This window comes from Elaeis guineensis, chromosome 9, assembly GCF_000442705.2.
Source record: "Elaeis guineensis isolate ETL-2024a chromosome 9, EG11, whole genome shotgun sequence".
Lineage (NCBI taxonomy): Eukaryota > Viridiplantae > Streptophyta > Magnoliopsida > Arecales > Arecaceae > Elaeis > Elaeis guineensis.
In genome coordinates this window covers 71798051-71810235 of record NC_026001.2, presented here as the reverse complement: position 1 = coordinate 71810235, position 12185 = coordinate 71798051, and positions in this window count along the sequence as shown.

Sequence of the window (12185 nt, the reverse complement as noted above, 5' to 3'; positions counted from 1 at the left end):
TCTGAGTTAAGGATAATCTCTAACATGATATCCCAACTCATCACACTGATAGCATATGATCTTACTAGGATCCCTCATCTTGGATCTGAATCATCCTCCTCGAAATCCTCATCACTCCGTCTGCTGCCACCTGCGCCTCTAGAAACTACCAAAACTGAGCTACCACCGTTTGAGCTCGAAGTTGGGTTCTTCCTTCTAAGAACATCATTCTGGAGAATCACCGTAGTGATCTTGTCCATCTTGATGGTGCTCTTCCTTATTAGAAAAGTAGTCACCAAGACTCATACAAAGAGAGAAGCAATGCTAGCAAGACCAATGCTCTGGTCTTCTCCTCAACCTTCTCACCTATACTGAGAAGATCGGTGAGAATCTTTTGAAAGTGGCTGAGATGCTTCTGCATGCTCTGTCCCTCATCCATCTAGAGTTGGTAGAATTGTCTCTATAAGAAAAGAGCATTGGTGAGGGACTTCGTCATGTACAACTCTTTGAGCTTCGACCACAGCACCATCGAAGAAGTCTCGCCAAGTATATGGATCACCAGCTCATCCATCAAGTATATACGGATGGTACTCACCATCTGTATTTGTAGTCACTCCTAGATCCTCTCCTCTATGGTAGCCAATTTTTTCTCATTCAAGAGAGCATCGATCAACCTCTATTAGATGAGCACATCCTTCACTCTCACTTGCCATAGGAGAAATTACTCTTTCCATCGAACGATTGATCTCTATCTTGATTTTGCTTATCTTTTCCATCTTCTATCTCAATCAATGCCACCTTTGTTTGGACTGCTTGATACCACTTATCCATGGTAACCTTACTCTAATACCACTTGTTGGGATAGATCCCTTAATTGTGGAACATGGACCACCCGTCCAAGATCATAACAACATCCGAAAAGTGGATGTTGATACCATACGAGAAAAAAAAAAATAATAAATAAATATAATAAAAATATATAGATCAACCTCAAGCCTATCTCCACAGGACATGCAAGCTTCACTATGAGAGAAACAAAAAGAAATACAAGAGAAACTCACCACTCAATTTTATACAAGAGTCTCTCAACAAGAAGTCTAGAATTTTTATATAAGCTCTCTAAAATCTCTCAAGAAGTCCCTTAACATTACTACAACTATAGAATACCTAAGGTCTGAAAAGAGGTGACCTCGAGCTCTATGGCGCAAGTGAAGAGTCCATTAGCACAGAGGCTGTGGCAACCTGTATGCTTGATTTGTCTTTGGATAAAATTTTAGAATTAAAAGACTGTTGTTACATGCTAAAGGTCATTAGAAACATTATTTCTACACCTTTGTTGTAAAAATAAAGTTATGAAATAAAGCTAATGAAAAATGAATGCTCCATTTGTTTTCTAATGAATATTATAGTAGTAGTTATATTGATAATAATCTTTTAATTCATGCACTCAATAAAAATATTTTTCATATTAAAAAAAATATGAAAAGAAAGAGAGAAGATCTGAATGTCACATATCTCTGACATTATCGTCTTGGTCATATTAGTGAGTCAAAGATTAATAAGTTATACAAAGAAGAATTCTTTGACCCATATGATTATGAATCATTGGAAACTAATAAATCTTGTCTCATGGGTAAGATGACCAAGACTCTATTTTCTGGATATGGAGAGAGGGCGAATGAGTTGTTAGCCCTAGTACATACAAATGTATGTAGACCAATGACAATTCAGGTTAGAGGAGGATACTCCTATTTTATCACCTTTATAGAAGATTTATCAAGTTTTGTATGTATGTATCTTATGAAACATATATTCAAGCTTTTGATAAGTTCAAAGAGTATCAATGTATGATCGAGAAACAAACAGAAAAAGATATCGAAGTTCTTCGATCTGATCGAGGAAGAGAATACTTATCCAGTAAATTTTTTGATCATCTTAAAAGTAAAAGTATTCTCTCTGAATGGATCCCTCCTTATGCATCCCAGTTAAATGGTGTAGCAGAAAGGAGGAATCATACTTCGATGGATATGGTGCAGTCCATAATGTGCTTCATTGATCTTTCAATATCTTTCTAGAGATAATGCCCTAGAGACTGCCACATACATATTAAATAGGGTGCCTTCAAAATCTATTGCAAGCACACCATATGAGATATGGAAGGGAAGGAAGCCTAATCTTAAACATCTTATGACTTGAGGCTGTCCTGCTTATGTCAGAAATATTTTTGGATATAAGCTTAGTGTTAGATCAGAAAAGTATAGGTTTGTAGGGTATCCTAAGAAAACTAATGGATACTACTTCTACTACCTACTGAACAAAAGGTGTTTGTTAGTAGGCACGTCATTTTTTTAAAAAATGAACTCATCCAAGAAGGAGACAGTGGGAGGAATATTGAACTTACTGAAGTTCATGATCTACAAATTGATCTAGAAATATCAGTGGTTGGACCACAAGAAGATCCTCAATCAAAAGTACCTAAAGATGAGGTACATCCATAATACACACCTCTCTAAAGGTCAAATAGAGTGCATCATGCACCTCTAAGATTTGATGATAATATGATCAACATCATTCAGGATAATGATCCACTGACCTATTCGAAAGCTGTCATGAGTAGAGATTCAGACAAATGGCTGAAAGCTATGAAATATGAGATGGACTCGATGTATATCAACCAAGTGCAGACCTTGGTTGATGCACCTAAGGGTGTGATCTCAACAGGATGCAAATGGATCTTCAAGAAGAAGATCAAAGCAGATGGCCAAGTAAAAACCTACAAAGCTAAATTGGTGGTGAAGGATTTCAGTCAAAGCTAAAGAATTGACTATGATGAAACCTTCTCATGAGTGGCTATGCTCAAGTTTATCCAGATTTTGCTTGCTATAGCAGCATACTACGATTATGAGATCTGGCAGATGGATGTCAAGACTGCATTCCTCAATGGTAAACTAGAGGAAGAAGTCTATATGACTCAGCCAGAGGGATTTATCTCAAGTGAAAGGACAAATCAAGTATGCAAGCTAAAGAGATCCATCTATGGATTAAAGCAGGCTTCGAGGAGCTGAAACATCTGATTTCATATGACAGTCAAAGAGTTTGGTTTTATCAAAAATAAGGATGAACTATGTGTATATAAGAAGATAAGTGGAAGTGTTGTTCTCTTTTTGATTTTGTATGTCGATGACATACTGCTCATTGAGAATGATATCTCAATAATGCAATCGATCAAGACTTAACTATCGAATAAGTTTTTCATGAAAAATTTGGATGAAGCATCCTATATTGGGTATAAAAATCTATAGAGATAGATCAAAAAGGATGTTAGGCTTATCCCAGTCACGGTACATAGATCTTATATTAAAAAGGTTTAATATGGAGGCTAGTAAGAGAGGTTACTTTCCTGCAAGTCATGGTATACGTCTCTTCAAGAAAATATATCCTAAGACATTAGAGGAGAGATAAAGGATGAATGAAATCTCCTATGCTTTGGCTATGGGATCAATTATGTATGCCATGCTATATACCAGACTTGATGTAGCTTATGCTTTGGACATAGCTATCAGATTTCAAGCTGATCCAAGGGAGGATCATTGGAAAGCGGATGATAGCAAGTCGATATCAGGATATGTGTTTACCCTAAATGATGGGGTAGTGAGTTGGAAGAGCTCCAAGCAGTAGATAGTATCAGGCTCAATTACTAAGGTAGAGTACATCGCTGCTAGTGAAGCCATTAAGGAAGCTGTCTGGATGAAGAAATTCAACATGAATTTAGGAGTCATTCCTTAGAATGAAGGACCAGTGTCACTCTATCGTGATAATACTTGGGCCATTATTCAAGCAATAGAATTTAGGTCTCATTATAGATCCAAGCACATTCTCAGACGCTTTCATCTCATTAGAAACAAGATGTTATCCTAGAATGAGTAGATAGAAAGAACAATATAACAGACCCATTCACTAAGGCCATACCAAAGTAGCTATATAATCGCCATCTTGATTGTATGAGATGTAAAGGCGATTGGCTTTAGTGCAAGTGGGAGATTGAAAGAAGAGTGCCCTATAAGCCAATTGCAAGTGTGTTGTGATGGAACTTTTTTTTATAATTTTTCAACTCATAAAATGATATTTATTATTTAAGGTATTGATTCATCATATTAGCTGCATCTTATTATGTCTAAGATTATGATGAACCCCAAAGATTTGGACAATAGCTTTAGGAGATATGAATGGGTCATGCTAGTGAGACCTAAAACTCTAATCTTAAACATTCCTGATCATAGGAGCATTGAGTCAGAGATCAATATTTCGGATAGACTGACTCCTATGTATGCTCGATAGAGAAAGTGGCAGATCTCACTAGCCACTTGTGTAGGACACTAATATAAGGATGTGGATGCTCATTTAGAAAATGAGTCCACTGAATTGACTCGATGAAAGAGAACATCTTATGGAAGACTTACTTGCATGTCAAAGATGGTTCTCTAAGTGAGAGTTGTGCAAGTGATCCTTAGACCTAAGACCACTATAGAATCTTGTGCACATGAATCCATATTTTGGTTCGTACCCAGGCATGGTATTAAGACATGTATGGGGTGTTCTGAATATGGTAGAGTGTATATGAAGATTGTGAGTAGGTCAATATGGAATCGATCACTCCTAGTAAGAGAAGATCGTATCTTGTGTATTCTCAATCCTAGATGACTTGAAAAAAGTCTTTTGACTAAAATCAGAAAGGAGATTAGAAAAAATTTTTAATATTTTTTTATTGGAGTCATCATTGATTAATTGAGAATCGATATGAATATATATTTGAGTTTGACATGATTCTATACTCATGAACATATTCAGGATGTAGGGATGATTGAAGGATTGAATTGTATGGTAACTTATCACTAAAGGGTATATTTGATATTTTTATCAAAATTTTACATCTTCTGGGTAGTCATGATACATTGCTAGACATCAATCTTGACTTATAGATTTTTGATCGAATTAAAGAGTTTAATTCGATCATCAATTAGAAAAGATTATAATTGTTGAACTCGGGTTAACTTGATTGGACCTAAATCGATTAGATTGAAATCTAATCAAATTTGATCAACTTGTACCCAGACCTACTACTAGCTAGATATAGAACTCAATGGGTCACATACATATAGAAATTGGCTAAGGATTCTTTTGAAAAAGATTGATTGGAATTTTGGATTTAATCAGGGCTCCAATAAGCATGCTAGCACGTGTGGAACCCTTGCTCCTTTTGAGGTCAATTTGGTCTCATCCCTTGCTAATTAGCTAGTCCAATTTTTTGAGTATTTAGGTCAGGTCATGTCACCTAGAAGTAGCTCAAATTGGGATACCACATCCCATTATAACGTCAATTATGAAGAGTCCAAGTTGTGAAGGACTCTTGGCGTAAAATAGATTCTGCATACAAGTGTTGGCGTGGGTAGAAGAAAAGAGTCCTTCTTGCATGGGATTAAGATGCATGTGTAGCCCATATCACCCTTCATCTTGAGATGTATTTTTTTTAAAATTTTTGGGGTGGAGAAAAATTGGAAAAAGGAAGGAAATCTCACGCACATGCACAGAAGTATCGCATCTCTCTAAGATTTGGAGAGTCCTTCTCCTCATCAAATGCTTTTAAAATAGAATAATTTTTGGTGATAATATTTCATATTTGACATACTATTTTTGATAATTTTTTTGAAATTTTTTTAGACTTATTTGGATGCCAAACAGATGTCATAAGTTCCTCCTCACGCCTGCACGCATGGTGATCAGACTTTGCGTGAAAGGATGTGAGAACACATCTATTTGTGGAGATTTTTATCCACTCATTATATGTTCTAGTATTAGGATTGAATCATCTATCTTCATAGATTTTTGATGATTTTTTTTGATTTGAGAAGGGATAAGAAAATATCCCTTCTCTGGTCGCACACACAGAGCAGGGTGCTGATGATGTATCATTGATAAGAGTCCTTCTATTTGAAGAAACTCTTATCTCTGATAATCAGATTAGATAGACCTTGGATGAGGTGCATCCCTCTCTTTTGGTGTCCCTCTAGTGACTATAAATTGGTCAGAGCACTAGGTGTCCGATGCAATTCAGAAAGAGTTTCCAATTTTGTCTCCGTTGTTCTCTTTTCTTATAACCTATCTTAGTTTTAGGATAAGACTTTTGGATTTAAGACAAAGTCTTATCTGATCCTAACAAGGGTTGTGAGGGTTCTAAAGGAGGATCAAAAGTTCAGAGGAGGTTCTCAGAGGGTGGAGTCAGTTTCTTGGAGAAACCTGATCGGTATGAGGCTAGTCGAGTTCTAGTGGATAGAACTCTTGAAGTAAGGTGAAGAAGGAGCATTGTCCTTGGTTCAGTTTTCATGTGAATCACCATTGGAGGGTGGACAATTGGATGCTTAGTGAAAATTGAGATTAGCGCTACAGGTATTCTTTTTATCCTAATTTATATTTATTGTACTTTGATTATTATAGTCAAAGATTTTTGGGCATAGGGATTTTTGGTGCATTGAATGTTTTGAATGAAAATTTTAAACATCTAACCCTTCCGCTGTACCACTGAAACCCATCAGTGGTATTAGAGCCTACCTTAACCTATATAATCAAAGGTTAGAATGTTGTCTTGATTGTGATCAAATATGGATTTTTGGTTTGGTTCAAGTCAGGTCAAAGGTTGAACCCGATTGAACATCCAAACCCTCGCATATCTTAAGGATATATTTTTAAATATAAAATGCATGATGCATGTATAAAATCTTTTTTAGTAGCTTAGTACTCTAATTGGGTTCATCACCAGATCATCCGATTATAAGAGCAAGTAGGGTTCAGAGACCCTCTCTTCCTATACATTAGGATACTCTTATGGCGTGTAGGGGTGCCATTGTGATATCCTAAAAAGAAGAATCATGAAAAAAATTTTACATTCACGCATGTTATTAGAACTTCATGCATATGTGATATGCTTGAGATGCTTAGTTATAATCATATTGAATGATTATGATTTTATATATTAGAGATATGAATAGATGTCATGATTAGTTGTTATGATTATTAAGATATAACTATAATAGTGCATCATTGTGATTGAATTAGGATGTGCTTGAGACCATTAAAGCCCTCATAAAAATTATATTAAGTCATAGTATTATGAATCAGTAGCTGACCTATTTCTTAAATCGATTAATCAATTAGTGTCTAAGGAGTGTTTCAAGTATGGTGGTTATTTAATTAGTTCCATTGCTGGTCTGACCAATTTTATTGGTGTCTAAGAAAAGCAATGGGGGGACCCCACCAATCTTAATACTTTTTTGATCAATTAGATTAGTTCGAATCTTGAATGAAGATAGCTCAGTATTTTGAATACTATATATGCCTTCCTTCATGCTTAGTCAATATCCTCTCAAAAATTATAGTAGATTTATTGTGATATCCACAAAGCTTGCTATAGAGATTGATGTGAATTTATCTTGGTACATATTATATGCTTTATGACATATTTGGATATATTGCTTTGTTGTGATATCCACAAGAGCATCATTTTTTAGATATGACTGCATAGAAATGAAGGATCTGACTTAACTAAAAAATACTATAGTTTGTTATGATATCCACAAGGCTATGAGTATTTTTAGAGGTAGATTATATTGAGAGTTGCATGAGATGCAATTGGATAGATTTTTCTAACTTTGAACTCATTGGGGTTTATTGTGATATCCATAAGGCTTCATTGAGGGATTAGGGTCTCAACCCCATTAAGAAATCAGATTAGGATTTCTCGTTTACCATAGGAGTAGGCTATAGTATCCGATAAAATAGTGAGAGACATAAATAGTTTAAAAGTTCTCATCTAGTTATGCATGTCAAACATGAGTGGTCTGCTTATACTATTGTTCCTTATCTATGCAGATTTAAGTCTGTATTATGGCTTCTTTATTTTCACTGCATAACACCATAAATAAAAATATGTTGAACAATCCAACTCTGTGGATTGATTGAAGAACTTGCAAATGAGGTTCGTATCAGAGAAGAACTCTGATGTTCTAGATATTCCAGACCTTGGGATGGTCAGCAATAATGAGAAGGCAAAAAATATCTATATGGATATTAGCTGTTTATTTTGTGGCAAGTTTGGACATTGAGAGTATAATTGCAAGAATAATCTTGCAAGTTTGAAGCAGGGTGTAAGTATAGCACCAAAAAGTGTGTATATGATACAAACCTATTTTTTCATTAAGTGGCTCAGACTTTAATACTTAGATATTAGATACCACATGTAGATCACATATTTATAATTTATTACCATGACTACAGAATATCAAAGATCTAAAAAGAGGTGACCTTGAGCTCTTTAGTGCAAGTGGAGAGTCCATTAGCACAAAGGCTGTGGAAACATGTATGCTTGATTTATCTTCGGATAAAATTTAAGAATTAAAAGACTATTATTACATATCAAAGGTCATTAAAAATATTATTTCTATACTTTTGTTGTAAAAATAAGGTTATGAAATAAGGCTAATGAAAAATGGATGCTTCATTTTTTTTTCTAATGAATATTATGGTAGTAGTTATATTGATAACAATCTTTTAATTTATGCACTCAATGAAAATATTTTTTATATTGAAAAAAATATGAAAAGAAAGAAAAAAGATGTGAATGTCACATATCTCTGACATTGTCACCTTGGTCATATTAGTGAGTCAAGGATTAATAAGTTATACAAAGAAGAATTCTTTGACCCATATGATTATGAATCATTGAGAACTTATAAATCCTGTCTCATGGGCAAGATGACCGAGACTCTATTTTTTGGATATGCAAAGGGGGCGAACGAGTTGTTAGTCCTAGTACATACAGATATATGTGATCCAATAACAATTCAGGCCAGAGAAAGATACTCTTATTTTATCACCTTTATGGAAGATTTATCAAGGTTCGGATATGTGTATCTTATGAAACATAAATTTGAAGCCTTTGATAAGTTCAAAGAATATCAATATATGATCGAGAAATAAACTGAAAAAGATATCGAGGTTCTTCGATCTGATCGAAGAAGAGAATACTTATCCAGTAAATTTTTTGATCATCTTAAAAGTAAAGGTATTTTCTCTGAATGGATCTCTCCTTATACATCCCAGTTAAATGGTGTAGCAAAAAGGAGAAATCGTACTTCGATGGATATGGTGCAGTCCATAATGTGCTTCCCTGATCTTCCAATATCTTTCTAGAGATAATGCCCTAGAGACTGCCACATACATATTAAATAGGGTGCTTTCAAAGTCTGTTGTAAGCACACCATATGAGATATGGAAGGAAAGGAAGCCTAATCTTAAACATCTTAAGACTTGGGGCTGTCCTACTTATGTCAGAAATATTTTTGGACATAAGCTTAGTACTAGATCAGATAAGTGTAGGTTTGTAGGGTATCCTAAGAAAACTAATGGATACTACTTCTACCACCTATTGAACAAAATATGTTTATTAGTAGGCATGCCACTTTTTTGGAAAATAAACTCATCCAAGAAGGAGGCAGTGGGAGGAATATTGAACTTACTGAAGTTCATGATCTATAAATCGATCCAGAAATACTAGTGGTTGGACCACAAGAAGATCCTTAATCAGAAGTACCTAAAGATGAGGTACATCCACAATATACACCTTCTCTCTGAAGATCAGATAGAGTGCATCATGCACCTCTGAGATTTGATGATAATATGATCAACATCATTCAGGATGATGATCCACTGATCTATTCGAAAGCTATCATGAGTAGAGACTCAAACAGATGGCTGAAAGCTATGAAATCTGAGATGGACTCGATGTATATCAACCAAGTGTGGACCTTGGTTGATGCACCTAAGGGTAAGATCCCAACAGGGTGCAAGTGGATCTTCAAGAAGAAGATCGGAGCAGATGATCAAGTAAAAACCTACAAAGCTAGGTTGGTGGTGAAGGATTTCAGTCAAAGCTAAAGAATTGACTATGATGAAACCTTCTCACCAGTGACTATGCTCAAGTTCATCCGAATTTTGCTTGCTATAGCAGCATACTACGATTATGAGATCTGGCAGATAGATGTCAAGACTGCATTCCTCAATGGTAAACTAGAGGAAGAAGTCTATATGACTCTGCCAGAGGGATTTGTCTCAAGTGGGAGGGCAAATCAAGTATACAAGCTAAAGAGATCCATCTATGGATTAAAGCAGGCTTTGAGGAGCTGGAACATCTGATTTGATATGATATTTAAAAAGTTTGGCTTTATCAAAAATAAGGATGAACCATGTGTGTATAAAAAAATAATTGGGAGTGCTGCTCTCTTCTTAGTTTTGTATGTTGATGACATACTGCTTATTGAGAATGATATCACAATAATGTAATCGATCAAGACTTGGCTATAGAATAAGTTTTTCATGAAAGACTTGGGTGAAGCATCCTATATACTAGGTATAAAGATCTATAGAGATAGATCTAAAAGAATGTTAGACTTATCCCAGTCACGGTACATAGATCTCATATTAAAGAGGTTTAATATGGAGGCTAGTAAGAGAGGTTACTTGCCTGCAAGTCATGGTATACGTCTCTTCAAGAAAATATCCTAAGATATTAGAGGAGAGAAAGATGATGAATGAAATCCCTTATGCTTTGGCTATGGGATCAATTATGTATGCCATGCTATGTACCAGGCCTGATGTAGCTTATGCTTTGTGCATAGCTATTAGATTTCAAGCTGATCCAAGGGAAGATCGTCGTAAAGTGGATGATAGCAAGTCGATATTAGGGTATGTGTTTACTCTAAATGATGGGGTAGTAAGTTGGAAAAGCTCCAAGCAGCAGATAGTATCGGGCTCAATTACTGAAGCAGAGTACATCGCTGCTAGTGAAGCCATTAAAGAAGCTGTCTGGATGAAAAAATTTATCATGAATTTAGGAGTCATTCTTAAGAATGAAAGACCAGTGTCACTCTATCGTGATAACACTAGGGCCATTATTCAAGCAATGGAACCTAGGTCTCATTATAGATCCAAGCACATCCTCAGATGCTTCCATCTTATTAGAGACAAGATATTGTCCTTGAATGAGTAGATAGAAAGAATAATATAATAGATCCATTCACTAAGGCCATACCAAAGCAGCTATATAATCGCCATCTTGATTGTATGAAATGTAAAGATGATTAACTTTAGTGCAAGTGGGAGATTGAAAGAAGAGTGCCCTATAAGCCAATCGCAAGTGTATTGCGATGAAACTTTTTTTTATAATTTTTCAACTCATGAAATGATATTTATTATTTGAAGTATTGATTCATCATATTATCTACATCTTATTATGTCTAAGATTATGATAAACCTCAAAGATTAGGGCAATGGTTTTAGAAGACATGAATGGGTCATGCTAGTGAGACCTAAAATCCTAATCTTAAATATTTCTGATCGTAGGAGCATTGAGTTGAAAATCAATATTTTGGATAGACTAGTACATCCTATGCATGCTCGATAGAGAGAGTGGCAGATCTCAGTAGCCACTTGTGTGGGACACTAATATAAAGATGTGGATGCTCATTTGAAAACTGAGTCCACTGAATTGACTCGATGAAAGAGAACATCTTATAGAAGCCTTACTTGCATGTTAAAGATGATTCTCTAAGTGGGAGTTGTGCAAGTGATCCTTAGACCTAAGACCACCATAAAATCTTATATACATGAACTCATATTTTGGTTTATACCCAGGTACGGTATTAAGACATGTACGGGGTGTTCTGGATATGGTGAAGTGTATATGGAGGTTGTGAGTAGGTCAACATAGAATCGATCACTCTTAGTAAGAGGAGATCGTATCCTGTGTATTCTCAATCTTAGATGATTTGAAAAAAGTCTTTTGGTCAAAAGCAGAAAGGAGATTAGAAAGAGTTTCTAATACTTCTTCACTGGAGTCATCATTGGTTAATTGAGAATCGATATGAATATGTGTTTGAGTTTAACATGATTCCATACTCATGAACATATTCAGGATGCAGGGATGATCGAATGATTGAATTATATAAAACTTGCCACTGAAAGGTATATTTGATATTTTCATCAAAATTCTATATCTTCTGGATAGTCATGATACATTGCTAGACATCAATCTTGACTTATAAATTTTTGATCGAATTAAAGAGTTTAATTCGATCGCCAATTAGAAAGGATTATAA